Source organism: Mesoplodon densirostris, chromosome 19, assembly GCF_025265405.1.
Source record: "Mesoplodon densirostris isolate mMesDen1 chromosome 19, mMesDen1 primary haplotype, whole genome shotgun sequence".
Classification (NCBI taxonomy): domain Eukaryota; kingdom Metazoa; phylum Chordata; class Mammalia; order Artiodactyla; family Ziphiidae; genus Mesoplodon; species Mesoplodon densirostris.
In genome coordinates, this window is record NC_082679.1 from 27,828,923 (window position 1) to 27,853,002 (window position 24,080).

General features: G+C 48.9%; 1 pseudogene; it reads left to right on the top strand.

Annotated features, from left to right (window-relative positions):
• Positions 1–39: 39 nt before the first annotated feature.
• On the top strand, positions 40–23,834 carry LOC132479626 (zinc finger protein 541-like; annotated as a pseudogene).
• The last annotated feature ends 246 nt before the right edge of the window (positions 23,835–24,080 follow it).

Genomic DNA, 24,080 nt, shown 5'->3' on the forward strand with positions numbered 1-24,080 from the left:
CCACTGGGGAGTCAGACCTTGTGTCCACCACAAAGCGACATGAGGAAAGTACAGCAGGGGGCCAAGTCCGAGGGAGTGACAGGGAGTGGCAGACGCTGGCAGGTGGATGGCGCGGGGGTGGGAAGCCACACTGAGGAGGCTGCTGAGGCTGAGACCCACTTCCAGGCCACGGTGCGGCAAAGCACAGACTCGGCCACGGGAACCAGGGGAGGCTGTGCAAAGCTCTAGCTGCTGTGAGGGTGCCGTGGGCGGCAAGACGGGAATCCTGGAGAGTAGCTGGAAGGCTCTCAGCGGAGATGGTGGCCTGGGCTGGAGTAGCAGTGAAGAGGCCAGAAGCGCAAGGATTAGGGATCATGTTAGAAGTAGATTCAGACATGCTGACGGGTCACACATCACAGGGAGAGCTGGTAAGGAAAAGGACAGATGGAGGTTGGCAGGGCAGGCTGGGGTTTGAGCAACTGAGTAGATGCTATTAATAACTGAGATGAGGAAGAGGGACACCTCAGAGGATTGATGGCTTAAAGGCGTGATTGTGTCTGTAACTGTGTGCTGCCTTCGGAGGGACTGGCTAGGGGAGCAGGGCAAACGCTGGTGTCAGGAGGCTTCACAGAAGGGCCAGGTTTCAGTTCAGTCCATCTGAAAAGACGGGGAGGGAGGAGGAGCAGAGGAGGAAGTTGAGTTGGAAGCGGTGCGGGCACTGTGGTTGGGGAAAGGACTCTGGCATCAGATGAACCAGAATCTACAGCCTGGCTCTTCTTCCTTCCTTTGCCACCTTGGGCAAGTCATTTTCCCTGTTTGAGTCTCAGTTTTCTCATTCTGTAACTGGGATGGAAAATGCCTACCCACATATATCTGGTTGGTTTGTTTTTAATGCCCTTTAACTTTTTCTTGTTGTTGTTGTTTTGCTGTGTTGGGCCTTCGTTTCTGTGCGATTGCTTTCTTTAGTTGCGGCGAGCGGGGGCCACTCTTCATCGCGGTGCGCGGACCTCTCACCGTCACGGCCTCTCGTTGCGGAGCACAAGCTCCAGACGCCCAGGCTCCGTAGTTGTGGCTCACGGGCCTAGTTGCTCTGCGACATGTGGGATCTTCCCAGACCAGGGCCCTGCATCGGCAGGCAGACTCCCAACCACTGCACCACCAAGGAAGTCCCGAACCTGATGTTTCTTAAATGCTTTCCGGGATGGCAATCCAGGACACGAGTGTGTAATCTATACATGCATTTGAGAGCAAATATTCCACAAGTAATAATTATGCCAAGGGCATGGAAAACCCACTGATACTTGACCAGGCGATGGATCAAAACCTGGTGGCACAGTGGTTAAGAATTGCCTGCCAATGCAGGGGACACGGGTTCGAGCCCTGGTCCGGGAAGATCCCACATGCCGCGGAGCAACTAAGCCCATGCGCCACTAGTGAGCCTGCGCTCTAGCGCCCGCAAGCCACAACTACTGAAGCCCGCACGCCTAGAGCCCATGCTCTGCAACAAGAGAAGCCACTGCAACGAGAAGCCCGCGCACTGCAACGAAGAGTAGCCCCCACTCGCCGCAACTAGAGAAAGCCCACGCACAGCAATGAAGACCCAATGCAGCCAAAAATAAAGAAATAAGTAAAAGAAATAAGAGAAAAAAGTCTTCAAGTATTTGGAAACTAAAGAACACTCTTCTAAAATAACTCATGGGTCAAAGAAAAAAAATCAAAAATGAAATTATAAAAAAAAACTACTCATTTACCCAAGGAGTAGAGAAACATGGAAAATTCAGATATATAGGGAAAGGAAAATTAAGTTGATCCATGATGCTACCAATCAATCCCATTCTGTTTGTTTCTATTCAAATTTATTTTTCCCTTTTAAAGACTAGGTCATTCCGTTTTTCAACAATCCTCTTGTTAGTGGCACGGCACTTAGTGGTACAGCATGAACATCCTTTCACGTCAATGGATATTCTCCTACAGTTGTATCTGAAATGCCTGCGCCATAGACCATTGAGACCAGAATGCAGTCACCCACCTGCCCTCGTGTCAGTTATTAGGTGGTTTCTCACATTTCACCAGGAAAAACAATGCTGCAGTTAACTCGCTTGCAGTTCACTGCAAGATCTCCGTTAATTTGTACAGATCGGCCTTAATTTCCTTAATTAAAAAACCAGAGTGGAATTGGCTGGGAGAAAGGACTTAAACTTTTCTAAGATTTTGCATTGTGCATTTCTGGATTGCACTTGCAAGTGTGCTGTTGATGTTACCGTCATGAAGTCCTGCCTGTCGAGTCACTCTGTCCTGGAAGCTCTCAGACTGTTGCTGTCCCCTCCCTTACCCCCCAAGTGTGGCTTCAAGATTGGGTGCCGCCCTGGAGGTGTGGCTTGACCAGGGTCCCTTCTCCCCCTCACCTGGTGCTAAGCCTGGTCTTCTCTGCGAGTGAAGCTGCTGAAGTTGGGGTTCTCGGCCAACTCCCTGAGTTGGACTCAGCTGCTGAAGTTGGTCTGAGGGTGGTAGAGTGCTTCGGCCCGGGCTCCGATGTCCCCGGATGTCATAACCTGTGCTTTCTCCCTCTGTCTAGACCTGGGGCTAGGCGTGCTCAAGGTGCCCAAAGAGGCTAACGAAGGAGGCAGGGCCACGTCTGGGAGCACAAGGAGAGGAAAGCGGCAGCACAGGTCCCCTCAGAACCCACTCCTGGACCGCAGCCTCTGCGGGAAGGTGTTCAGCAGCGCCAGTCCTCTCAGCAAGCACTACCTGACGCACAGCCAGGAGAGGAGACACGTGTGCAAAATCTGCAGCAAGGCCTTTAAGCGTCAGGACCACCTGTATGTAGGAGTCTGGTCGGGATGTCTGTTCAGGGGGCTGCTGGGGGCTGGGCGTGTTCCCGGTTCTTTTGCATCCCCTCCCATCCACCTGCACCGCCCCGCACCGTCGGGTGTCCCAGGTGTGTGCGACCTGTGCTCCTCCCACGGCCAGTGTTTGGTGGAGGCGGGGGGCAGGGCCTACACTGCCCCGGACAGCCCGCCCTCCCCAGCCTCCAGATTCACTCCAGTGAGGAGAGCGCCGCTGCGATTTGCAGACGGGACCCATGTGCTTTAAAAACACACTCCAGAGGCAATTTTGTCACGGAGGGAGTTGGGCTAACTGCGTAGAGAAAGTTTCAGAGTCCCTGGTAGGTGTCTGAGCAGAACAGATATGCACTCCATGAGGAATATATGTTGGGATAACACCAGGGCGTGAGGGGTTCTGAAATGCCTGTTTCTAGAACATGGCAATGCAGTGTTCACTCTCTTTTTTCCTGTTTCAATTCCCCCTTTTATTAACTCGATTTTTTTTCAAAATTTGACTTTAAAAAGCAAGCTCAGTGTAAGAGGAGCAGAATTCCGTTTGTTCTTCATGTCTTAGAAATGATAAGCTTTTCTTGCTGCCGAGGGAGAAGAGACAGACTTTCAAACTGAGAGACTCGTAAGTGGGAGAGGACGATCCCTTGCATGTTTACAGCTCGCCCAGCCTTTACTGAGGCTTCGATGAATCCCGCTTTCATTGTATCCTCTCCCCTCTCGCCATTAAGGATGGGAAATGATTTACTCCTGTCACAAGCTGGTAACAGTTAGGGCTAGAAAGTGGGTCTCCGGATGCCCTCTCTGCTGCTTCCCTCAGATGGAGGCCAAGGGTCCACGTTTGGGAAAGGGTTTCATTATTTACTGGGTCCAATTGATTAGAACCATCCGGAGTAGGATTGTTGGGAACCCAGAGGGTGATTTACCCATTTGTTTATATTTATAATATATTAATGCAGGTATACGTATGATGTAAATATACTACATACTTGCATTCTTTTATATTTGCAGACATTATAGGCGCATTTGGCTTTTTGTTGTTGTTGCTGTGGGGCTCCCAGGTCGCTGTCTAGAGGACTCCTGTGGGAAGGCAAAGACTCCTTTGTTCAAGGAAGGATCATCCCCAAGTTAGCGTTTCCTTAAGTTTGTTCTCAGAACTCTGGTTCTCTGCTTCTCGGGGATGCTAAAAGGGTCTATTTTAAAAACATGGTTTTGTGGGCAAATAAGTTTGAGAGACATGGAAAGTTCAACAGATCTCTCTTTATCTGCTCTGTGGCTTTTCAGTTTGCTCCTAGGAACCTCCAAGAAGTAAAGAGTGTTTTTCCCAAACTTATTTGCCAGCTGAGCCCAAGTCCTCAGGGAGCAACTCTGGAGCCTGGTGTTCCTTAGGAACCCACTTTGGGGAACTCTGACTTGACTCCCACTGATGTTTTTAATCTCAGATTAGGGGTTTGCTTAGGGGTGAGGGCAAGAGCTCCCCCTTCCAGAGGGCTTTGGCCGTAGCAGGGGTCTTTCCTCCTAGGGTCTGAGCACAGTTTCTGAGTTGCGATGCTGCTGCCCCCTGGGGACACGCCTGGGTTCCTGCAGTTAGTGACCCACGCCGAGACACCCACTAACTTTCTCCTCATGTGATTCCAGGACTGGGCACACGCTCACCCACCAGAAGTCCAAGCCCTTTGTGTGCATTGAGCAGGGCTGCAGCAAGAGCTACAGCGACTACTGCTCCGTGCGCCAGCACTACGAGGTCCAGCACGGCCTGTGCATCCTCAAGGAGGCCCCTCCGGAGGAGGAGCCCTGCGGGAACTCACCCCGTGTGCACGAGGTGGCCTGCCAGCCCGCACCCGCGAGCCTGTGGTCCCTGGTGCCCCCGGAAGCCCCATCCCCCATCTCCCTCTTGTCCAACCGAGACCTCCTGCGCTGTATCGTGAGCAGCATCATCTGCCAGAAGATCCCTTCTCCCGGGCCAGCCCTGGGAGGGCCTTCAGACAGCGGCGAAGGGAGGATCACGGCCTGTTCCTCCCTGCCCTCGTCAGGGTCCTCCTCCTGCGGCCCAGCCAGCACCCCGGCGGCCCCAGGAGCCCTGGGCACTGAGGTGTTCCCGAGGATCCCCGGCCCCCACGGAAGGAGCCGGGCACGGACGTGTTCACAGCCGTCCACTCACGGGCAGCGGAGAACAGCGGCCCCGACCCAGCCGAGCCGGAGCTGCCGCTGCTCCAGCCCCCATCATCCCTGGAGGGCTGGCCCGAGGGCGCTCCCTGCCCGCCTGCCTGCCTCTGTTCCATGGCCAGACTGTCCCCGCCAGTTCCCAGCCATCAAGCCACAGTTTCCAGTGGCTCTGAAACCTGTCGGGCTGCCCTAAGAGCAAAGGAAACAGTATGTTTGTCGTCCACAAGCCCTCTGCAGTGCCGTCCCGGGAGGGCTCCGAGCCGGGCCCCGGGCTCAGCAGCGACTCCCCCGCTGGGGAGCCCTCACCCAGCCAGTGCACCGGTCTGGAGGACACGCCGTCTTTCCCTCCCACGCTCCTGAAGGCCCAGGGGGAGGCCTCGGGCGACCCCAGATATGTCAGCACCAGCGGGGAAGACGACTCCTGGGCTTCCAAGAAGAGCAAGTGCGACTGCGACTCCTTCTCGTGGCAGGACCCTGGTGAGCCTGGCCCCCAGGACGGCCAGAAGTCCAGCGGCCTCCCGTCGGATGCCACACCGCTCTTCCAGCAGCTGGTCCTGAAGGCTCAGGAGTCTCTGGTGAGCCACGAGCAGATGCAGGTGTTCCAGATGATCACCAAGTCCCAGCGGATCTTCTCCCACACCCAGGTGGCCGCCGCCTCCTCCCAGCTTCCCACACCCGACGGCAAGCAAGTTGCCCTGAAGTCACTGCAGGGGCCGTGGCCACAGCAACCCCCACCTGTGGCACCCACTGTTGACTCTCTCCATGCTGGCCCCGTGAACCCTGATCCAGAGGGGTCCCTAGCCCGCAGGAGAAAATCCACACCCGCTTTACCCACAGAGCCCTCCCCCAGCAGCGTGAGCCAGGACCCAAAGGGAAGACCAAAAGTGGCTGCTGCTCCACCTGCCCCCACGGCGGCGTCCCTGGACCCTCCTGGAAACCCAGACATCTCCTCTCTGGCCAAGCAGTTGCGATCCTCGAAAGGGACCTTGGACCTAGGGACATCTTCTCCCTCGGGGCCTGCATCAGACCCAGTTAGGAGGGGAGGAGCCATCCAGAGCCCACCTCCCAGGGAAGCAGGCCCAGGCTGAGAATGGCACGGCTTCCGGGGCCACAAAAGGTGGAGAGGGCCCGGCCTGCTCCTGGGGCGGAGGCTACAGGCTCTTCTCTGGCAACTCCCGGGGTCCAGCACTTCCGGAAGGAGAAAGTGAAAGTGGATATTTGCTGTGCAGCTTCTCCAAGCCAGGTAGCCATGGCCTCCTTCTCGTCGTTGGCCGGGCCTCCAGCGGATCCCCCCTGGGACTCCAAGTCCAAGCTGATGATACTCAACAGGATCCAGGTACCAGGGCCCTCTCACGGGACCTGACCATGCGGGGGGCAGAGTCTCGTCCTTACCTGTGTCCGTGTTTCTGACTTGTCCAGGCACTGTATTTAACCTCAGCAAATCCTCAGATGCAGTTTGTTTACAGAGGGGCGAATGAAGTTCCAGAGAAGGGATGGTTCCTCCCATCACCCTCCGCCCTGCAACACACACACACACAACAGAACAGGGCTTTAGAGTTGTCAGAGACACTTTGCATCATGTTTCTTCACTAAGCTTTTTCTATTTGCTTTCTTTCTGCCTTTCGCTTCCTTTTGGATTTGCCTCCTTCACTTCTTCAGAGAATGTAAAGGCAGAGCTCCTTTACCCTTGATATTTGTACGTGAAATGCTGTGTCTATTCTGGTTGTGAATCACAGGTCCACAAGTCCGACTTGGCCCCTACTGCAGGCCTGGCACTGGTCCGCCCTTTTGGAGCAGCTTGGGTCCTCCCACATCGTGCCCACGAGGTCCTGGGCGCAGAGAGCTTGGCCACGTCTCTTCGTGATGTTCCGAGGTCCAGCATCCTTCCTGTCGCACCACAGCTACCTCCTCCTCTTTTTTTTTCCCACAGCTTTAATATTCACGTGCCATCTAATTCGCCATCTTGAAGTGCACCATCCAGTAGTTTTTAGTTTGTTTACGAGGTCGTGCTCGCATCGCCACTCTTTGCCAATACACTTTCATCACCGCAAAAAGAAACCCCACACCGTTGGTTGTCACCCGCAATCTCTCCATCCCTCCCAGCCCCTGGCAACCATGCATCTACTTTCTGTCTGCATGGATTTGCCTATTCTGGACACTTCATGTGACTGGAATCCTAACGCTGCGTGGCCTTTTGTGTCTTTTGCTTCTTTCACTTAACCTGATGTTCTCAGAGTTCCTCTGTGCTGTAGCACGGGTCAGAACTTCACTCCTTTTTATCGCTGGTAACTTGTGCATTGTATGGAAACACCACATTTTATTTATCCATTCATCAGATGATAGATATTTGGGTTGTTTTCCCTTCTTGGCCATTGTGATAACGGTGCTATGAACATTTGTGTACAGATTATTGTTTAGACATATGTTTTCATTTCTCTTGGGAAATACCTTGGAGGGGAATTGCTGGGCTCTAGGGTAATTCTATTGGAGGAAGTGCCAGACTTTCCCAAAAAGCTGTGCTGTTTTATATCCCTACCCAGAGTGTATGAGGCCTGCAGTTTCTCTGCATCCTCACCAACACTTGTTCTTGTCCAGTTGGTTCACCTTAGTGGGTGGGAAATGATAATCTCATTATAGTTTAATTTGCATTTCCCCGATGGCTAATAATCCTGAGCATCTTTTAATGGCCATTTGTATATCCTCTTTGGGTAAGTGTCTATGCAGACCCTTTGCCCATTTTTAAATTGGGTTGTGATTTTATTTTTGAGCTGTGAGAGTTCATTATGTATCACTGATACAGAAATATACATAGTCCCTTATCAGATACATGATTTGCAACTTTTTTCTCTTATTCTGTCTTTTCACTTCTTGATGATGTCCTTTGAAGCACAGAAGTTGTAAGTTTTGATGAAGTCCAATACGTCTGTCTTTTGTTTGGTTTTGGAGTCATCCAAGAAACCACTGCTTACTCCAGGGTCACCAAGAATTATACCTGTGTTTTCTTTCAAGTCTTATAGTTTTCACTCTTGCATCTCATTTCTGATATGTTGGCTCAGATGAATTTTCGTCTTCAGGGTGGAAATATCTACCGGCTCCCCCACCCGATGAAGGAGGAGAACATGGCGGGTGGCTGGTAAGTTCAGAAGCCCCTCGGGAGAACTCTGGTGGCTTTGATGTGCTGGCCCTGGGTGAGCGAGCTCTGGATGCTTCACTCCTGAAGGGGTGAGCACCAGGCCACAGAGAATCGGGGGCATCATGTCCATTTCTTTAGGGTTCGTCCAAAGCTGTCTGTCAGAGGATCAGTGTTTGGGGACGGAGTCCCATTCTCCCTTTCTTCCCCACAGGAACCAGCACAGTGGTGGTCCCACAGACTGGGCAGAGCCAAGGAGCACTTACGTCTGCAAGAATTGCAGCCAGATGTTTTATACAGAGAGAGGGCTGAGCAGCCACATGTGTTTTCACAGCGACCAGTGGCCGTCACCTCGAGGGAAGCAGGAGCCGCAGGTGAAGGGGCGCGAAGCTGCCATTCATCTCAGGATGGAGCCGTCCTCCTGCAGGGAGCCTGGCTGGGGGCCGGGAGTCAGGGCTGTGCTGCTCTGGAGGGGCCCCTTGCTCCCTACGTACTGTGTCTCTTAAAGGGCTGGCTCTTCTCTGTGTGTAGCTGTGTGGCATGGAGTTTTGCAAGCCACAAAGACAGGTGCTGAGGCCAGAAGGGCACAGGCAGAGTTCCCCGGGAGGCAGGAAGTCCTTGGACAACATGACCGCAGCCCCTTTGGTGGTCCCTGTTTCGGTGCCAGTGGCTCCAGCGAACCATCCCCTGGGGAGCAAGGTGGGTGCACTTCCTTCCAGCTGCTTTCCAGCTGCCAGTGGGAGCTGTGAGAAAAGCCCCCAAATCCTGACTCCAGAAGAGCTTGATTTGCGTGTTCATTCATCCATTCAACCTCCAGTGAACTTCCTTTGTGTCTGGCCCTGTGCTGGGCAGGGCTGGGGACACTGCAGCGACCACAACAGGCCTGCCCCCGTCTCCTGGGGCTCCCAGCGCAGCGGAGTAGATAGACCCATCCCGGGACACTGACGACCCAGAACGGGCCGGGCTGGGAGAGGGAGCTGTGGGAGCCCCAAGGGCACCAGAGACCCTGCCTGAGGAAGGGGGCGTTGCAGCTGAGAGCCGGAGGATGAGGAGGGGTAAGATGGGCAGAGAGGAGGGGAGATTGCGTGGAGGTAAGAGAGAGTGTAGCAAGCTCAAGCCGTCGTCTCTTCAGCCTGTGCTGGAAGACCCCACCTGGAGAAGTCCATGCTGGACTCGGGTACGGGGTGCATGGAGCCCACTGTTTGTCTCCCAGGAGCTGCTGTCATTTTGAGGGCAACAGGTTTTCCTTTTGTCATGCTGTTGCATCCGTCTGGCCCCCACACTTTAAGTGCCAGTCACTTTAACAACGGATATGAGTTTCCAAAATGGTCTGAGTGAGGGCCTCTCCTTGGGGTGGGGGTGGGTGCCTGAGAAGGCCCCAGCGTCAAATGTCGCCCGGCTTAGGGTCTGGAGTCTGGCTCAGGCGTGGTGGCCCTGCCCGGCTTCCTGCGCTGAGGACTCTGGGCATGGCCATGCTGGGTGTGCATTTGGCTGGTCAGTACCCTTTCCCACTCTCAGGCCATCTTGAGGTCTGAGCTTTGGGGCCGGTGGCCTCAGGTGACCCCCGTGGTTCTGAAGTCTCTTCTTCTCCAGGGACAGGAGAAGGACGGGGAAGAGAGAGGCAGCAAGGAGAGCAGCCAACACAGGAAGCGGAAGAAGCTCCCACGGCCCAAGGCACTGCTCATCCCTCCTCCGCCCTCCATGTCTGGGGAGCCGGGCCCGGGAGGATGCCGCCAGAGCTGCCTGCGCTCGCCCGTGTTCCTGATGGACCACCTCCTGAAGGGACTGTCCCAGTGACCTCCCTACACACCGCCCCCGATGCTCAGCCCCATCCGGGAGGGCTCTGGGCTGTATTTCAACACTCTCTGTTCCACATCTGCCCGGGCCCGTCCCGACAGGCTCATCAGCGCCATGCTTGGTGAGTGAGCTTGATCGCCCCATGATGGGCCTGTGGGGGGCCAGACCCCCGCCCCCTGTAGAATTTGGTCCAGCCATTCTCTCTGGCCTACGCCTGGGTCTGCTCTGGGGGTCCCGTTGCTGTTCAGAACTATCCCAGGACCATCTGGGACCAGCAGCCTTCTAGGTGCTTATGACTTTGTAGCCAGAAAGAAAATAGACGCCATTTAGCCTGAGCACCCTTCTGCCTGCCCTTTCGAGTAATTGTTTAAACAGCTTTATTGAGGTATAATTCACATGCCATATGAATCACCCATTTAAAGTGTACAGTGATTTTTTAGTGTATTCTTAGGATTGTACACCCATCCCACAATCTAATTCTAGAGCATTTTCATCACCCCAGAAGATTATATCCACGAGCGGTGACACACAGGCCCTGTAGCCCCCAACTCCTCAGCCCTGGGCAACCACCAGTCTACCAACCTACTTTTTCTACGGGTCTCCCTATTCTGGACATTTCATGTAATTGGAATCATCAAATACGTGACATTCTGTGTCTAGTTTGTTCACTTAGAATAATGTTGTCAAGGTTCATGTTGTAGTATGCATCAGTGCTTCATTTCTTTTTATGGATGAATGATATTGAATTCTCTGGATAGACAACATTTTATTTATCCATTCATCAGTTGACGAGCATTTGGGTTGTTTGTGTCCTTTGGCTGTTGCAAACAGTGCTGTTAAGAACATTTATGTGTAAGTTTTTGTTGGACATAAGTCCTCATTTCTCTTGGGTATATAACTCAGAGTGGAATTGCTGGGTCAAAGGGTAACTATGTCTAACCATTTAAGGAACTGCCAGACTGCTTTGCAAAATGGCCGGGTCATATTAAATTTCCACCAGCATTGTATGAAAGTTGCAGTTTCTCCACATCCTTGCTCACACTTCTTAGCTGTCTTTTTTATTACACCCATCCTAGTGGGTGTGAAGCGGTAGCTCATTGTGAGGTGTTTGTTTCTTTGTTTGTTTTGTGGTACGTGGGCCTCTCACTGTTTGTGGCCTCACCCGTTGTGGAGCACAGGCTCCGGATACTCAGGCTCAGCAGCCATGGCTCACGGGCCCAGCCGCTCCGCGGCATGTGAGATCTTCCCAGACCGGGGCACGAACCCATGTCCCCTGCATCGGCAGGCAGACTCTCAACCACTGCGCCACCAGGGAAGCCCTGTCTTGCTACCTTTGTGGAAAGTCAGTTGACCATAAATGATTTGAGATGTTTCTTCTTTTTTAATACAGATATTTTACAGCTATAGATTTCCTTCTGAACATTGCTTTAGCTACATTTTGTAAGTTTTAGTATGTTGTGTTTTTATATTCATTCAGCTAAAGTATTTTCTAATTTATCATTCCACTTCCTGTTTAATACACTGACTGTTAAAGAGTGTGTTGCTTAATTTTCACATATTTGTGAATTTTCCAAATTGCTGCCTTTTATTGATTTGAAATCTAATCTCCCAGACCGGGGCACGAACCCGTATCCCCTGCATCGGCAGGCGGACTCTCAACCGCTGCGCCACCAGGGAGGCCCCCCTTAAATTTATTTTAAAATTTAAAATTTATTGAGGCATGTTATATGGGCTAGAATCCGGTCTGTCTTGAAGAATGTTCCATGTGAATTTGAGAAGAATGTATTCTACTGATGTTTGGTGGAATGCTGTATTTTGTCTGTTTTGTCTAGTTAGTTTCAATTTCCTTGTTGATCTTCTGCCTAGTTGCCCTATCCACTGTTGAAAGTATTGAAATCTCCAACTATTATTTTTTAATGGTTTATTTCATCCTTCAGTTCTGTCGTTTGTTGCTTGGTGTATTTTGGGGGTCTGTTTGTAGGTGTGTATATGTTTGTAATTGTCACATCTTCCTCACGGCTTGACCTTTTATCATTAGGATGTGATTGTGACATCATTTGTCATTATTACAATAATTTTATCATTATCTCTAGTAATATTTTTGGTTTTAAAGTCTAATGTGCCTGACATTAGTATAGCCATTCCATTCTCTTTTTTGGTTGTTGTTTGCTTGGTATATATTTTTCTCTTCTTTTACTTTCAGCCTATTTGTGTCTTTGAAAATAAAGCATGTTACCTCTAGACACCATTAGGTGGATCATGTGTTTTTTATCCAGTCTTACAAACTCTGCCTTTTGATTGGTTTGTTTAATCCATTCTTGTTTAATGTTATATTGATATGGTTGGATTTACATCTGCCATTTTGCTTTTTATTTTCTATACGTTACATGTCTTTTTCTCCCTCTGTTCCTCCTTTCCTGCTTTCTTTTGTATTAAGTGAGTATTTTCTAGTGTGACATTTCAATTCCGTTAATTTTTCATTGTTTCTTAGTCATTTCTTAGTGGTTGCTCTAGGACTTAAAATATATGTCTTATCAGAATCTGTTAGGATGTGTAATAACTCATTAACAGTGAAATATAGAAACACTGCTCCTATCTAGCTCTATTCCTTCTAACTCTTTTGCTATTATATGTGAGAGACCCAGTAATACCGTACTGGTCATGTTTATTGCTTTATATACTTTTATTTTGTGTAGAAACACTGAGCGGATAAAGGAAAGCAAGCATGATTTATAGAGGTTGTTATATTAACCTTCTTATTTACCATTTCTGATCTCTTCATTTATTCTTGTGGATTTGAGTTACTGTCTGAGGTGATATTCCTTTACTCCAATGCAGCTGTGCTCCTTGTGCAGTTACTGTCACATATATTATATTTCTATATGTTACAGGCCCACAATACATATTGTTTTATGCAGTTATTTTTAAGGCCATTAAGAAAAGAAAAGAAATATGTAATCCTAGTGATTTTTATAGTTACCCATATTTACTAGCGCTTCGCTTTTTTTTTTTTTTTTTTGGTTTGGATTCAAGTTACCATCTGATGTCATTTGCTTTCAATCTGAAGGACTTTCTTTACTATTTATTTTTATTAGGGATATATAATTCACATACCATACAATTCATCCCTTTAAAGTATAGAATTCAATGGTTTTTAGTATATTCACAGAGCTGTGCAACCATCACTACCATCAGTTTTCAGAAATTTTCATCATCCCCAAAAGAAGCCCTGTACTTATTAGCAGTCCCTCCTTTCCATCCTCCCCATCCCCAGCCGTGGGTAACGACTAATCTACTTTGTCTCTATCGATGTGGCTATTCTGCATATTTCATATGAGTGGAATCATACAGTATGTGGTCCTTTATGAATGCCTTCTTTTAGTTAGCATGATGTTTTTAGGTTTCATCCAAGTTGCAGTATGTATCAGTACTTTGTTCCTTTTTGCGGGCTGAATAATATTTCACCTTTAATATTTCTTGTAAGGCAGGTCTGCCAGCAACAGGTGTCCTCAGTTTTTATTTATCTGGGAGTGTCTTTATTTTACCTTCATTTTTGCAAGATAATTTGCTGAATATAAGATACTTGGTTAACACTTTTTTACTTTCAGTAATTTGAATATATTATCCCATTGCCTTGTAACCTACATCGTTTCTCTTAAAAAGTTAGCTGTTAATTTTACTGTAGTGCCCTTGTATGTAACAAATTGTTTTTCCCTTTTTGCTTTCAAGATCTTATCTTTATTTTTGCTTTCCACATTTTGCCTATGTTATGTCTGGATGTAGAGCTCTTTGTGTTTAATCTTTGTTGGAGTTTGTAGAGTTTGCTGGATATACATATTGTTTTTCATCAACGTTGGGAAATTTTCAGCCATTAATACTTTAAATATTCTGTCCCTTTCTCCCCTCTTTCTGGTACTCCCAATACATATATATTGTTGCATGTAATGACATCTCACATTTCTCTGAGGCTCTCTTCACTTTCCTATATTTTTTTCTCTCTGTTCTTCAGATTTCATAGTCTCCATTGTTCTATCTTCAGGTTTGCTGATCGTTTCTTCTGCCAGCTCAGATCTACTGTTGAGCCGTATTTTGGTTATTGTACTTTTTTAACCCCTGAACTATTTCCATTTGGTTCTTCTTTTTTTTGGCTGCATCGCACAGCATGCAGGATCTTACTTCCTCTACTAGGGATCACACCCATGCCCCCTGCAGTGGAAGCGTGGAGTCTTAACCACTGGACCGCCAGGGAAGTCCACATTTGTATCTTTTTAAAAAATAATTTCCATCTCTTGATGGCATTTTCTCTTTGATGACAAATTTTTATTTTATCTTGCTTTAATTCTTTAAGCATGGGAGCCAGGGGAAGAAGCAGCCCCCATCTCCTTGGCTGCACCTACCTGGGTAGAGCTTCCGTTACAAAGAGCTGGGGGCTAGGTGGGTAAGGGGGTGGGCCATGGCTCCAGTGCCACAGACTCTCACTGTTCTTCCCGAGATTTAGTAGGTTTTCTTGAATGAGTATTTCTTAAAATGCTGTATGCCTTTAGGACAACGTGCAGAGACTTTAGCTTACTGTTCTTTTTTTTTTCTTTTTCAATGATTTTTGTCAGTAAATCTGTTGTTTTGCCGAGTTCCTTACTCTACATTTTCAGAAGTCTTATCCCACTTCCATGCAATCTTTTTATTTTATTTTATTGTGATGTGAACAGTTAATCTGTGATCTGCCCTTTTAACAAAGATTTAAGTGTGCAATACAGTATTGTTGACTATTATTGAACTGTACAATGTTATACAGCAGATTTCTAGAGCTTGATTAATTGAAACTTTATGCCCATTGATTAGTAACCTCCCATTTCCCACTGCCCCAACCCCTGGTAACCCCTATTCCACTCTTTGATTCTATCAATATGAATTCAACTACTTTAGATATGTTATATAAGTGGAGTCATGCAGTATTTCTCTTTCTGTGACTGGCTTATGTCACTTAGTATAATGTCCTCAGTGGTCATCCATGTTGTTGCGTATTGCAGAATTTCTTTTTAAGGCTAAATGGTATTTCATTGTATGTTGATGTCACATTACCTTTATGTGCTCATCTGTCAGTGGACATTTAGGTTGTTTCCACATCTTGGCTATTATGAATGGTGCTGGAGTGAACATGGGAGTTCAGATATCTTTTTGAGGTCTTGACTGCAGTTCTTTTGGATGAATACCCAGAAGTGGGTTTGCTGCATGATATGGTAGTCCTACTTTTAATTTTTGAGGAAACTCCATACCATGCAATCTTTTTTTTCCAATTTTCAATTTTATATTGGATTAGAGTTGATTTACAATGTGTTAGTTTCAGGTATACAGCAAAGTGATTTTGTTATACATAATCACATATCTATTGTTTTTTAGATTCTTTTCCCATATAGGTTATTACAGAGTATTGAGTATAGTTCCCTGTGCTATACAGTAGGTCCTTTTTGATGATCTATTTTATATACAGTAGTGTGTGTATACCATGCAGTCTTGAAGAGCCTGCTTTTAGCTGCTCTGGAAAGGCAGGCAAAAAGGGCCTCATGGGTCAGTTGTAGCCAGTCTCCTTGAGGCTCTTCTTTGGGTGTTTTCCAGATCACATGGACGGCTCTTTTGGCATCAGTGTGGTGAAGGACAACAGCAAGATCAGCACTGAACCGTGAGTTGGAACAGACTTAGAACCTGAGGGTCCTTGCAATGTGGGGATGCTTTTACCCTCCTTGCATTCCAGTGTCGGTTTTTCCCAAGGGAGCCTTCATCACGGGAAAGTCAGGTCTAGACCCAGAACCTCTCCAGGAGAGAAGTGGTGGATTTTTCCAGGTGTTTCCCCAATATTCCTTCTGTCCAGACATACCATAGTTGGATGTCTGCAGACAGAATGCCCAGCACCCTGGGGTTCTAGATAGAATTGGTGATGGCGCAGTGAGATACTGTTCTGTAGCTTGGATGTTCCCTTGGATACAGAAGAATGCCAGGTATCAGCACATACCTCCCCTGTCCTAGACCCCAAACGCCTGAAGCCAGAAATCTGGCAAAAAAGCAAATTGGAGGAAGGAAGGAAGTGTATCCCTCAAGAGGTCTCTGGAATACCAGTGCGTGTCTGCTGGGCTGATGAGCACTCCCTGTGTCTGAGAGATGGCCAAAAGGTGGGTTCCACAGCCCTGGTGAGCAGGGCTCACCACACATCTCTCTTGTATTTCCCATCTTGGTCACACACATATGCCTTTTATGTCCGTGTGTGTGGCCTCATTTCAGACACATCAACATAGGGAGCCAGTTTCAGGCTGAGATCCCAGAGCTCCAGGACAGATCACTGGCTGGAAGTGACGAGCATGTAGCTACTCTGGTCTGGAAGCCATGGGGAGATGTGATGACCAACCCGAAGACGCAGGATAGGGGTGACTGAGACTTTGGGGCCAGGTTCCCGAGAGCCCTCCTCCATGTCCAAGGGGTTTCTCCTCCCAGTTCTCACCTTGACCAAGAAGCAGTGATCCCCAGGCGGGGGTGGGGTGGGCAGAGCTGGCCTTCAGCGCAGGACTGCTTTGCTGTGCTGCAGTCCCTTGCCCCACCTCTCCTCTCACCCAGTAGCTGGCCAGGCCATCCAGAGCGGGTGCCAGGAGCAGGGTTTCTGCCCATCCTCCTTGTCGCTCCCTTCCCTCAGCCTGCTTGTAACAGAGAGGTGAGGGAGATGGTGACAGGAGCCCCCCACCCCATCTGTGCTGTTGGGGAGGTTTCCTCTCTGGCACTTGCTGACCCTCTGTGTCTCCTCTCCTTCTCGCTGCCGGGCTGCCTGCTGGAAACAGTGACCGAGCTCTGCAACGTGGCCTGCTCCAGCGTGATGCCGGGCGGGGGCACCAACCTGGAGCTCGCTCTGCACTGCCTGCATGAAGCCCAGGGCAACATCCAGGTGCGGTGCAGGCGAGGCGGGGGCTCAGAGGAGCTGTGGGAAGCTCCCTGGTCTCTTAGGGCCAGGGGCTCTAGGCGCAAGACACGTGCCTTCTACTTGGGGCTTTGCAGCTCACGAGAACCAAAGGCTGGCCACCCACCCTTCTCCCTGGTCGCTTTGGGACTGGTGGTGTCCTTTGGAACGTAGGGGAAATGCACACATACGGGCTCAATCAGTTATTTCTCTGGGGTGACAGCAGAGCACCAGGGTTCCTCCAGCGTTACCTCATCTCAGCGCGGCACTGGGGAGGCGGTGCCTAGCAGAACCAACTCAGGGCCTGCATTCATCTGGTTTATTTACTGAACATTAACTTTTGGATTAAAAATGGTGTATGCAAACCTCAGATGCAACAGAAATGCCTCTGCCTCCTCCAAGGACCCTCCTCACAATCCTGAAGTTTAGAAAATGAAGAAGTCCAACTGTGTGTAGTGGGAGAGGAAGTCACGTCACCCGAGTTGGAGACCCAAGAGTCAGGGCTACATGGTGCTTTTTCTCAAGCTGAGAGGCAGTGGCTGGCACGTGGTGGGTGCTCAGCAGAGTAATCAGCACACATTTACTGGGTCCTCCTGATACCTGGTGATGTCACGGTATCAGGCTGGGGCCAGCTCAGGGGCCCATTCTTGGTTTAATGCTCTGCTGCCACCATCTTGAAATTCTTAATAGTTTCTGAGCACAGGGCCCCGTGTTTCCATTTTGCGCTGGGTCCTGCAAACTGCATAGCGAGTCCTGACCGGGGTTACGCTGTTGAGCAAGACAAATGCCCTCTCTTTGCAGGGCTTACATTTTAGGAGAGTGAACACATGAAATACATTTTTTACAAGTGATAGATAATGATTAGTGCTATGAGGACCATAACATGGGGTAGGGCGGGGGCAGTGCCACTCCAAATGCTGCTCCCTGAAGAAATAAGGAGCTTGTGCCAGAATAAGTCCACACACTGTTTCGTCATCAAGTAAATCTTGCTATGAAAAAGGTAACGTCAGCTGCACTCAACAGTCCGCTTAGTGCTGTAGGCAATGTGTCCCAAGTGGTTCACAGCTGGTGGCCAGTCCACAGACCGACCACACTTTGAGTCGCCCTGGGGTAGGGGTGGCTTTAGGGAGGGCTGCACATATTTTCTGATTGGATGAAAGAATGAAGGTGGGCCTCTACCTCACCTTCCCTCCCTCAGAGAGTTGCCCACCACACCTCTCGTTCCAGGTTGCCCTGGAGACCCTGTTACTGAGAGGACCCCAGAAGCCACGGACTCACCCTCTCGCCAACTATCACTACACAGGTAACGAGCGTGGCTGCCCGCGTGGTTTTGGCCTGGCTGAGGCCCCTGCGAGCCAGTCACTTTCCATGGCAAGCTCTGCACGTGCCTCCCGGAGTTCTCTTGGGGCCTGCACCTGCCCTCCCAGAAGGGCCCGTCCTCTCTGGGGGACTCAGTGGGTGCTGTTCTCTAGTTGGATCCAACCTTCCCCTTTCCACTGGTTCCCTCGTGGGCTCTTCCTGGCCAGAAGGGGGGTGCCAGGTTGGGGTGGGCTCAGGTTTCCCAGTTGAGCACTCCAGCCTTGGAGTCAGGCAACCAGGGGCCCACGCCTGCCCTTGGCAAGTCTCTTAACCAGAGGAAGCCTCAAGTTGCTGCACCTGTCAAGTGGGGATGGTAATTGCCCCTACCTGCTAAGGTTTTTGTGAGGATTGTGTGAGATAAAGCAAGTAAGGGGCTTAGCAGAAATCTTGGCATATAAGTGGCGCTCGGTGGCCTGAAAAAGGAGGGGAGTCTGCACTTCAGCCGTGGCTGTGGTCCCAGAAGGAGAAACATCCTTCCTCCTCTTGGCTGTTTCTCCAATAGGTTCGGACATCTGGACCTCCATGGAGAAGAGGCTCTTTAAGAAGGCGTTCCGTGCCTACAAGAAGGACTTCTACTTGATACACAAGATGGTAAGGCGAACATGGCAGGCTGGTGTAGACAAGGCTCCTTCACACGGCCGAGGCGCTAGAACTGCAGGGCCTTTCAGGGGCGATACTCTGCTCATGCTGTGAACAGTTGACAACTACAATGCCATTGCTTGGAACAACCTGAAACGGTAGAGAAATGAATCCCATGTTCAAAATAAAGCCCTCCAGACCCCTCCCCACAATCCTACTTCTGATTTGATAACCTGACAGGTATTTATTGCCCATACGGATTTTACACACCTATATGCACTTTCTCAAAAAAGGATGACATCATATACTTAATATCCTGCTGATTAGTTTGCTCTTTTTTTTAACTTGATGTACGCAAAATTGCACATAATCGAAGTGTGAGATTTAATGTTTTTGACATAGTTATACACTTGTAAGACCACCACGATGATCGAGATAATGAGAGTATCCTTCACCCCCAAAAGTTCCCTCCTGCCCCTTTGCAACCCTTCCTTCCTGCCACCCGGGTCCCTAGTCAACTCTTGTCTACTTTCTGTCACTCTAAATTAGTTTGCATTTTCTAGAGGTTTATATAAATGGAATAATCATACAGCACGTGATCTGCTTTGTCTGGCTTCTTACACTCAACCTAATGATTTTGAGATTCATCCATGTTGTCGTGTGTACCCATAGTTCATCCCTTTACTGTTGAGGAGTATACCACTGTGTGGACGGACCACCGTTCATTTAATCATCCACCTGTTGGTGGTTTCCAGTTACTGATGACTACAGATAAAGCTGCTCTGCACATTTACATACAAGTCTTTGTACGGACATGTACTGGGTTTTTTTTTTTTTTTTTTTTTTTTTTTTGCGGACACGGGGTTGGGATTATAAATACCTAGGAGGGGAATGAGGGTAATTTATAGTAGATGTATGTTGAACTTTTTAAGAAACTGCCAAACTGTTTTCCAAAGTGGCTCTACCACTTCCCATTCCCACCAGCAGGTTATGAAAGGTCCAGTTGCTCCACACCCTCGTCGACACTTGGTATGCTAAGTCTCTTTAATTTTAGCCATTCTAATGAGTGTACAGTCGCATCTGACTCCATTTTCCTAATGACTAATGATGCTGAGCATCTTTGTGTTTTTTTGCTCTCTGTGCACCTTCTCTGGTGAGCTGTCTGTTCATATCTTTTGCCTCTGTTTTTATTGGAGTGTCTGTGTTTTTATTGAGCTGTAGGAGTTCTTATTTTGATCTGAACACCAGTCCTTTATCCAGATATATGCTTTGGAAATATTTTCTCCCAATATGCCATTTGTCAGTCTTCTAACAGTGTCTTTTGAAGAAAAGTTTTAAATTTTGCTTAAGCCTAACTTACTAGTTTCTCTTTTATAGACTGTGCTTTTCGCGTTGTATCTAAGAAATCTTTGCCTAACCCAAAGTCACAAAGATTTTCCCCTATGTTTTCTTCTGGAGGTTTTATAGTTTTAGGTTTTATTTCTAGATTTATGATCCATTTTAAGTTTATTTTTGTATGGGGTGCGAGGTGAGTTCATTTTTGCATATGGATATTTATTCCAATACCTTTTGTTGGAAAGACCATACTTTCTCCACTCAGCTGCTTTTGTACCTTTGTTAAATATCAGTTGGCCATATATATATGCATCTACTTCTGGACCCTGTATTGTTCCATTGATCTGTTTGTCTTTTATTAAGCTATTCCCATACTGTCTTTATTACTGTAGCTTTATTCTAAGTCTTGAAATTAGAAAATGTTAGTCCTTCAACTTTGTTATTCTTTTTCAAAGTTATTTTTTGTATTCTACATCCTTTTTAATTCCCTATGAATTTTAGAAATAACTTGACAATTTCAAAATAAAAATTTCTGCTAGGAACTTGATTGGTACTGTTTTTGACTCGTTACGTCAACTGGGGAGAGTTGTTACCTTAACAATATTGAGTCTTCTGACTCGTGAACAGGGTATATCTCTCTATTTCAATCTTTAATTTTTCAGCAATGTTTTGAAGCTTTTAGTGTACAGTTGTTGCATACTTTCTGTCAGATTTATTCCTAAGCGCTTGGTTTTTTTCTGTTTTGTTTTTTTTTGTTGTTGTTGTTTTTTTGCGGTATGCGGGCCTCTCACCACTGTGGCCTCTCCCGCCGCGGAGCACAGGCTCCGGACGCGCAGTCCCAGCGGCCATGGCTCACGGGCCCCACCGCTCCATGGCACGTGGGATCCCTCCAGGACCATTGCACGAACTCGTGTCCCTTGCATCGGCAGGCGGACTCTCAACCACTGCGCCACCAGGGAAGCCCAGTACTTGTGTTTTTTATGATGTTATAGAGTTCTTTTTTATTTCAGTTTCCAATGGTTTGTTGCTAGTATGTATAGAAATAAAATTGATTTTTATATGGATCTTGTGTTCTGAAATGTTGCCAAACTAACTTACTAGTTTTGGTAACTTTTTTGTGGATTCCACTGAATTTTCTACATAGACCGTCACATCATCTGCAAATAAAGACACTTTTCTTTCTTCCTTTCCAACCTGGATGCCTTTACTTTTTTTCTTGCCTTTTTGCACTCTAGAACCACCAGTACAGTATTGAGTAGAAGTGGTGAGAGTGGAAATCCTTGTGTTGTTCATGATATTTGAGGGGAAACCACTCCACCGTTAGCTGTAGGGATTTTGTAGGTCTCATTTATCAGGTTGAAGAGAAGTTCCTTCTATTCCTATTGTGCTGAGAGTTTCCATCAGGAATGGACATTGGATTGTATCAAATGCTTTTTCTGCACCTATCAAGATGCTCATATGATTTCTCTTTTTTAAGTTTAATATGATGAATTACATTGATTTTCGATTGTTAAACCAACCTCACGTTTCTGGGATGAGCTCCACTTAGTCATGGTATATTGTCCTTTATATATATATATACATATATACATACATATATATATATATATATATATATATACACACACATATATACACGTATATATATATACACATATATATATTGTTGGATTCTGTTCGTTAAAGTTTTGTTTAAAAATTTTCATCTATGTTCATGAGGGACATTGGTCTGTAGGCTTCTTTCCTTGTAATATCTTTGTCTGGCTTTGGTATCAGAGAAATGTTGAACTTACGGACTGAGTTGGGAAGTATTCCTTCCTCTTCAGTTTTTTGGAGGGCTCTGCCTAGCTGTCACATAAGGCTATGAGGTATCCACCACGTAAGGACACTCTGGTTTAATTAGTCCCAGTCGGTAGACATGTGGCTCCACATGATGTCACAGTGAGCGTCCTCGTGTGTACCGTGTGTGCGTTTTCCTGGAGAGAAGCCTTCTTGGGCCAGCCTTGTTGCTCAGAGCGTGCAGAGCTTAGATGGTGTTGACTCTGGTGGCTTCTCTCTGAACTCCTTCATCCCCAGGAGGACTTTGTGATTCTCTGTCCCCCGTAGCAGTGGAGCATACCAAGCCGTAGGGGAGAAACGTTTCAGGAGGGCTTTCAAAAAGTGGCGGCTGGCCCCATGGGGAGGGGATTTAGGGCGTCAAGGCCATACTCACTGCTACTCCTGAGGCACTGTCCTTAGCCGGTTTCTGTCTTCCTCCACTAGGTCCAGACAAAAACAGTAGCCCAGTGTGTCGAGTTCTACTACATGCAGAAGAAAATGAACAAGTTTGACTGCGGCCGAGCCCCAGTGCCGGAAAAGAGGGTCAAGAGAGAGCTGGGTGAAGCAGACAGGACAGAAGCGAAGGTAGAGGGTCTCGGGATAGGGCTTCAGGAGTTCAGCACGGATCTGGATGCCCGGTGCCCATCCAAGCTGGCTGGCGGTGGGGGGGTGCACCCCGCGACGTCTGGACGCTCTGGACACCTGCTTCTCCCTTAGAAGGGCGGCGGGGCGGTCAGCACCCTTTCATCACCTCTGCCCCCTGTGCAGGTCACTCGTAGCCCTCGGAGGAAACCCAGCCACCGTCCAACCCCCGAATTACCGAGGACTACTGAGAGTTACAGGAGGGAGTCCATCCCCAACTCCAGCCCAAACACCGGCTCGAAGCGGACCCCTGAGCTGCCGGGGAGCAGCAAGGGCCAGGGCTTCTTTCCCTGCCGGGAGTGTGAGAGGTACCGCCCTTTCCCTGGATGCTCCCACACTGCCTGCCCTCAGCCCTCTGGGGTGCCCCCCTCAGGGCTACCCGCCTCCCCCTGCTCTGACCCCTGTGTCCTCTGGTGCCTCCTCAGGGTGTTTGGCAAGATCAAGGGTCGGAATGCCCACATGAAGTGGCACCGGCTTCAGGACCACGTGGATCCCACCGCCAGGGCAAGGTGGCCCGTGGAGCCCTTCCAACTGTAGGAGGAGGAGGGCGAGCTAGGGGCTGGCATCGGCCCTCTGCGTGGGCAGCTAGTTGGGATGGGCACCTCCAGCCCTGTTGCGTCTCCTTTGTTGTTTCTGTACGTTTTCCCTTGTATATAGTATTAAATTTGTTTCTTAAGAAGCTGTCTTCTGGCTTCCCTGCCTGTTGATCCAGCGAAGGCTTTTGAGCCCCTGCCGCTCCCAGAAGCCACAGTGACTGAGTCCCTGCCCTGGAGGACCCTCATGCATGAATGCAGCCAGCATTCATCAAGCACCTGCTGTAGCTGTGCCAGACAATGCCCAGTCCACGTGATGGGGACATAGTGATGGAGGGACAGGCCCCTCCCCTCACAGAGCTTACATTTTAGGAGCGGGAAGGTAGGAGTGATAAAGCAGCAAAAAGGTGAGTTTAGATATCTATAGTGCGTATGCTTCGGGCCGTAATAACAGAGGAGTCGGCGTAGGTTTAAGCTCTCAGGACACGTGGTGGTGCCAGTGGCTCCACGGTGAAGTCAAGGCCTGCCAGCAGTGGCCAGCGTCTGCAAGTCGGCTGCAGCAGCAGCAGCAAGAATCCCCTCTTGTACGCGGAGCACCCAAACCTTCGGAGGGTGCAGGGCAGAGAGCAGCTCCCTCCCTTCCTTGTTGCCCTTTTTAAAAGTGAGGAAAGCTTGTAGCAGCGCCCAACAGAACGCCCCTCACGTCTCCTCGGCCAGAACTGTAGCCCGTGCTCTTTCTAAACTGATCCGTGGCCGTGGAAAGGGAAGTGGCCACCGTTATCCCGGACCCTCAAGATTTGTCTCCAGGGCAGAAGCGTAAGTTGTGTTCCCCCCTGGTTCTCCCCAGTTCCAGGACTGGGGAGAACCAGTGTGTTCCCTCAAATTTCTTGTCACCCGATCCAAACTGGAATCCCATTTGCCAGGAAAAGAAGAGGAAGCAGAAACAGCCACTGGGGAGTCAGACCTTGTGT